At 29.7% G+C, this 7,071-nt stretch overlaps 3 non-coding genes across 3 annotated transcripts; 2 read left to right on the top strand and 1 right to left on the bottom strand.

The window, feature by feature from the left end:
- Positions 1-87, top strand: TRNAS-GGA (transfer RNA serine (anticodon GGA)). Its single transcript has one exon. It is a non-coding gene; the product is annotated as a tRNA-Ser (tRNA).
- A 1,378-nt stretch (positions 88-1,465) lies between these two features.
- Positions 1,466-1,538, bottom strand: TRNAT-UGU (transfer RNA threonine (anticodon UGU)). The gene has a single exon. It is a non-coding gene; the product is annotated as a tRNA-Thr (tRNA).
- Positions 1,539-4,381: 2,843 nt separating this feature from the next.
- On the top strand, positions 4,382-4,454 carry TRNAF-GAA (transfer RNA phenylalanine (anticodon GAA)). Its single transcript has one exon. It is a non-coding gene; the product is annotated as a tRNA-Phe (tRNA).
- Positions 4,455-7,071: the final 2,617 nt, after the last annotated feature.

The following is a 7,071-nucleotide window of genomic DNA, read 5'->3' as shown; positions in this document are numbered from 1 at the left end:
GGAGAGATGGCCGAGTGGTTCAAGGCGTAGCATTGGAACTGCTATGTAGACTTTTGTTTACCGAGGGTTCGAATCCCTCTCTTTCCGCACCTTCACCTAATTCGCCAATGTAACTGACTACAATGTATCAAATCAAATAAGAACAGATACTAAAGAGTTAGACCCTTCTTTGATATAGATTCTCTATTCCCAATTTCTTTTTAATACGGAATACGTAAAATAGCGTACAGGGGATGAAAATCTACCTACGGATCTATCATACATGAATAGGAGAAAAATAAAATTTCCGAATCAAATCCCTTACCCTGTCTTCCTTTACTTAACCTTAACTCAGGTGAAAAGGGAGCAGAACCCTTGTTTTGTTATTTTAGTTAGGTTTAAGTCTGACGAGAATAATATTCTACGACAAGCAATTCATTTATTTTCAAACCGACCCATTTCCTATCTATTATTTGATTGACTAATCCTTTATATTGTAATGTGTGAAGGGTCAAATGCTTTGGTAATTCCTCATGGGTGGATGAATCAAGATAATTTTGAATCAGAGTTCTAGATTTTTGTTCATCCCTCGCTGAAATAATATCTCGGGGTTTGCAGCGATAACTTGGTATATCTACTGTACGACCATTAACTAAAATATGTCTATGGTTAACTAATTGGCGGGCTTGAGGAATAGTTGAAGCCATACCTAATCGAAAAAGGATGTTATCCAAACGCATTTCAAGTAATTGTAGTAAAACCTGACCTGTTGACCCTTTTGCTTTTCTGGCAATACGAACGTATTTAAGTAATTGTCGTTCTGTAAGGCCATAATGAAAACGCAATTTTTGTTTTTCTTCTAAACGAATACGATATTGAGATTTTTTACCGGAGCGCGATCGGTTTCTAAGATCGCTTCCGGCTCTAGGACTTTTACTAGTTAGTCCCGGTAAAGCCCCCAGACGGCGTATTTTTTTGAAACGAGGCCCTCGGTAACGCGACATAAAGACTCCTTATTAATTTGAATTTTATTGAAATTTCATAAACCTAAATTAAAACTGAACTAAATGAAGCGAAATCGACTGAAGGATTGTACTACAAATATTAATGAGATGAATTGGATCAATATCCATACTTTTTTGTATTGTATATAATGTATATTGTATATAATGTATACAAAAAATAGAAATTAAAATAAAATATATATAATATATAAATATATTAAATATAAAATATATATTAAATATAAAATATAAAAATTAAAATCTAAAAATTAAACCAAAAAAAGTTTCCTTTTTTTTTTTCTTGATTTATTCTGCAAAGATCTAACTCCTCCAATTTTATTCCTAATTGAAAGTTTCTACGACATAATAAACGGATCGTTGACCTTTGGAAAGAAAAGGGGAAAAAGCTTTTTCAATGTTCTTTGATTTCAAAAAAACATTATCAATCATGTAAAAAAGTAAAAAAGCAAACAAATAGAGAAAGCCGGCTATCGGAATCGAACCGATGACCATCGCATTACAAATGCGATGCTCTAACCTCTGAGCTAAGCGGGCTCAAATAATAGAAATTTTGTATCCATAGGAATTCAGCAAACTATTACGATCTTATCTATTAACTATCTATTAGTTATTCATAATTACTATGAATTATTAATATGAATTATAGACTAGAATTTAGAAAAACTAGAATTTTAAATTTTAAATGCCATATTTATGCCATACATAATTTATGCCATATTTAATATAATCATATTTAATATAATGATATATAATAATATATAATAATATATAATAATGGTAGATTCAATCTAATATTCAATCTAATATTGATAGAATATAATAATTAAGAATAGAATAATATAATTCTATTTGATTATATTTTAATCATTCTATTTGATTATATTTTAATCATATTAAAAATGATATTTTAATTTAATCATATTTTAATTTAATCATATTAATATTTAATAACATTATATTTAATAATATTAAATTATAATAATATTATTATAATTTAATTCTAATTTTATTATAATTATAAAAATTATAAAAATAAATTATAAATATATTTATAATTTTTATAATTATTTATTATTTATCTCTATATTATATATTTTTATTTTATATTTATTTTATTATATGTTATCTTTATTCTATTAGTCTATTCTATTTAGTATTCTATTCTATTTAGTATTATATTCTATTTAGTATTATATATATAATTTAGTATTATATATATATTAGTATAATATTAGTATACTAAGTATAATATTACTATATTTTTTATTTTATATTTTTAGTATTTTTTAGTATATTTTTAGTATATTTTACATTTAAATTATATATAATTTTTTTTTTTTATATAGATATAGATATAGATTTAATTTAATAGATAGATTTAATTTTAATATAGATAGATAGATTTAATATAGATTTAATTTATTTATATTTAATATTTATTTATATTTAATATAGATTTAATATATATTTAATTTATTTATATTTAGTTTAGAATTATAAATAGAGTCTAATAATTAGATAATTATAGTGAAAATATTTTTATGCATTTATATATAATTTATATTTATATATAATTTATATATATATTATCATTATATAAATGATACGTTATAAGTCTAAATAATTAGAATGAAACTTTGTTTTTTAGACTAACTAATTCGAATTATCTTCGAAGTCGAAATAGAAATGAATGGAATAATTAGTTCTAGCTATTATGCTATTATACTAGAAAATAAATAATTAATAATGAATAAATTTTAAAATGAATAAATTTTAATAATGAATAAATTCAATTTTCATTTTTATTTTTATTTTTTTAGTTATCTTATTATGGTTATATAGGATAGTCTAATAAAAGAATAAGAATAAAAATAAAATTAAAGAAAAAAGAAAAGATGCAACCCATAGAAATGAAATCCAGATCATAATGAGAGATGAGAGACTCCTTTCTTTTGTTTTCATTCATAAAGGCGGAAGCTAAGACGAAAAAAAAAAAAAAAATCGACCGTTCGAGTAAATTGCCTGAGAAAACTGAGAGTAAGGGGGGCATATATATGTTATGGAATATCCATCTATATTGAATTGCGAATACAGAAATGATAAAATATTTTCTGATTGGACCAAATAAATACGGGTCTCCGATAGAGACGAAAGAAGATAAACAAACAAGAAATAAAATAGGTAAAGACCCTTCGATATAAGAATCAGTATCTATATCTACTAAATTCAATACTAAATTCAACGGTTTTCGCATAAAAAGAAAGAAAATAAATAAATGAAAGAAAGGGGAAAGGAAGGGAAGGAGAAAGGGGGAAGGAAGTGCATCCTAATGAGATCCTAATCTCAAGACACAAAGGGGATATGGCGAAATTGGTAGACGCTACGGACTTAATTGGATTGGATTGAGCCTTGGTATGGAAACCTACTAAGTGATAACTTTCAAATTCAGAGAAACCCCGGAATGAAAAATGGGCAATCCTGAGCCAAATCCTATTATTTTACGAAAATAAACAAAGGTTCAACAAGCGAGAATAATAAAAAAGGGATAGGTGCAGAGACTCAATGGAAGCTATTCTAACAAATGGGGTTGACTGTTGGTAAAGGAATCCTTATATCGAAACTCCAGAAAGGATGCAAGATATACCTATATAAAATATAAAATAAATAGGTATACTAATGAAAAACCAAAAAAGACGACTCGAACCCGTATTTTTTTTATTTATATGCAAAATCAATTTATATGAAAAATAAAAAGAATTGTTGTGAATCGATTCCAAGTTGAAGAAAGAATCGAATAGAATATTCATTAATCAAATCATTCACTCCATAGTCTGATAAATCTTTTGAAAAACTGATTAATCGGACGAGAATAAAGATAGAGTCCCGTTCTACATGTCAATATCAATACCGACAACAATGAAATTTATAGTAAGAGGAAAATCCGTCGACTTTAAAAATCGTGAGGGTTCAAGTCCCTCTATCCCCAACCCCAAAAAGCCCGTTTGCTATCTATTTATTTTATCCTACCCTTTTTGTTAGTGGTTCAAAGTTCCTTATGTTTCTCATTCATCCTATTCTTTTCCATTTTACAAGCGTATCCTAGCAGAATTTTGTTCTCTTATCACAAGTCTTGTGATATGATATATTGTGATATATATATGATATACGTACAAATCAACACCCTTGAGCAAGGAATACCTATTTGAATGATTCATAATCCATATCATTACTCATACTGAAATTTACAAAGTCTTCCTTTTAAAGATCCAAGAAATTCCCCTTTTAATTTAATACTTTTTCGTTTTTTTTTTTGTTTTCATTTTTAAGTGACATAGACCCAAGTCATCTAGTATTATGAGGATAATGCGTCGGTAATGGTCGGGATAGCTCAGTTGGTAGAGCAGAGGACTGAAAATCCTCGTGTCACCAGTTCAAATCTGGTTCTCGGCGTATGATTAATTTGTATGAGTATCTACTCTACAAATTAATTGATATAGATCGACATAATACATACTTATCTAGCTAGCTATCTGGAAGTAAACCCTCTCTTTATTTATTTTTTTTTTTTTTTTTGTTTCTATTTTTTAGATGAGCAAAGAGTCTATTATAATTATAATGTAGTAAAAAAAATAAATAATGTAGTAAAAGAAAAAAATTTCATTATCTTTCCTCTTCTTTTTTATTTGTTCACGCTGTGGCTCCTCACATTCAAAAAGAATGTTAATACTTCATACATATTTAATTAAAAAAAAAGATTAAAATAGTTGGTTGAAAGGCCCAACCAAAAGTCTGGTCTAGAGGAGTTCAAGGATAGAAATAACCAAGACTCATCTCAGCTACAGTACAAATAGAATCCGATTCCCTTTCATTTATTTATTTGTATTCTCTTTCATATTCCATTTCTTCATTCCTTTCTATGTGACTCTCTAGAGTTCATCTAAGTGATGTGCGCGATACAAAGTTCACGGTATAGAACCCTTGTTGTTCATCCTATTGTCTCGGCTCGTCCGAAATAAAATAAAAAGGTATCTTCAAAAATCGAGAATTTCAATGATGTATTGTCTTTTATTTCTTTTTATTTATTAGCCTATCCATAAGAATACGAATGAAACCTCAATTCCTCCGTTTGAGCTAGAAGAGAATGTACAAATATTCCTTGAATATTTGAAGTTGTAATTAGTTTCTTATCATTCAATGAGCGTCTTGTATTTCATAAAAATTGGGGGCAATGTAATCCTTACGTAAAGGCCACCCTATCCAACTTTCGGGCATTAAGATACGTTTCAGTCGTGGATGATTCTCATAAGAGATTCCCAACATGTCATAAGATTCTCGTTCTTGAAAATCCGCACTTTTCCAAACCCAGAAAACAGACGGAATTCTAGGGTTACTCCTTGGAGCAAATACTTTTATACATACTTCTTCCGGTTGATCTACACCATACTCTATTCTCGTAAGATGATACACACTGGCTAACAGTCCGCCTGGTGCTACATCATAAGCACATTGGGAACGTAGATAATTGTAACCATATACATATAAAATAACAGCAATGGAATGCCAATCCTCGGGCTTTATTTGTAAAGTCTCTATTCCTTGGTAATCGAAGCCCAAAGATCTATGAACTAGCCCGTGTTTGACTAGCCAAACAGACAAACGGCCCTGCATCTTTTTTATCTCTCCCGCACTTTTCTTTTTTATTTGTAATTTGTATAAGATAAGTATTTCACATTTACGATGAAATCGAATTTATGAAGATTAATTCGTTGTTTGTTATTCTGTTTCTGAATCCTACCTAATTCACTAATTCGTGGGAAGATATTGAACTTTTGTAGTTGAAAAATGTTTCAGGAGGAATCTCTGAAGTAGATGGTGGTTGATAGAGTAATCCTTGATTATAATTTCCAGTATGAGTACTGCGTACAAGACAAAACTTGTGATTGGTAGTAAAACACCGATCCCCCTGTTGAGATCTAATTCGATCTTCATAGATTTCGCGAGATATTTTCTTACGAAGTTTTGTTATAGCATCTATAACTGCCTCGGGTTTAGGGGGACAGCCCGGCAAATAGACATCCACAGGAATTAGCTTATCGACTCCCCGAACAGTACTATAAGAATCAGTACTGAACATCCCTCCTGTAATTGTACACGCGCCCATAGCAATAACATATTTAGGTTCGGGCATTTGTTCATATAATCTCACTAAAGAGGGAGCCATTTTCATTGTTACTGTTCCAGCTGTTAAAATTAGGTCCGCTTGTCTAGGACTCGATCTTGGGACCAGCCCATAACGATCAAAGTCGAATCGTGAGCCTATTAATGAAGCAAATTCAATGAAGCAACAACTGGTACCATAAAGAAGCGGCCATAAACTGGAGAGTCTTGACCAATTTGAAAGATCATTTAATGTAGTTGAAATAACTGAGTTTTGGGTTGTTCGATCAAGTAAGGGAAATTCAATGGAATTCATACTCAATGTTATTATTATTTTTACTTTTTTCTTTCTTTTTATTATCTGAATATTCAGGAACTAAGACCATTCCAATGCTCCTTTTCGCCATGCATAAACTGAACCAACAATTAGGATAAGCACGAAAATTAAAGCTTCTATGAATACGGGTACCCCCAATACATCGAAACTCATTGCCCATGGATAAAGAAAAACCGTTTCAACATCAAAAACAACAAAAACTAGAGCAAACATATAATAACGGATTCGAAATTGTAACCAAGCATCGCCCATTGGTTCTATACCCGATTCATAACTAGAAAGTTTTTCTGGACCCTTTCTAATCGGGGCTAAAACTCCAGAAATTAGAAATGCCAAAATAGGAATAGCACTTGATATTATTAGAAATGCCCAGAAAATATCATATTCGTAAAGCAGAAACATAGACGAACTCCTATGAATGTGAAAAATAGACCGGATTAGTCGATTCGACCTGGAATTCATTGTCAAGTCATCCACAACTGTTTGTTTAGTCAAACCAACAATTCAGTTTGATCGAATCGTCTAGTTTCGTTTGTTTGCTGTTGCGTTTTAAGATTTATTGATTGGAATTAA

Source organism: Durio zibethinus, unplaced genomic scaffold (assembly GCF_047325235.1).
Source record: "Durio zibethinus cultivar Kanyao isolate XHJ-2024 unplaced genomic scaffold, ASM4732523v1 HiC_scaffold_297, whole genome shotgun sequence".
In the NCBI taxonomy this organism is placed as follows: Eukaryota; Viridiplantae; Streptophyta; class Magnoliopsida; order Malvales; family Malvaceae; genus Durio; species Durio zibethinus.
Note: the sequence above shows the minus strand (reverse complement) of the source record. Positions and strands in the feature narration are given on the sequence as shown.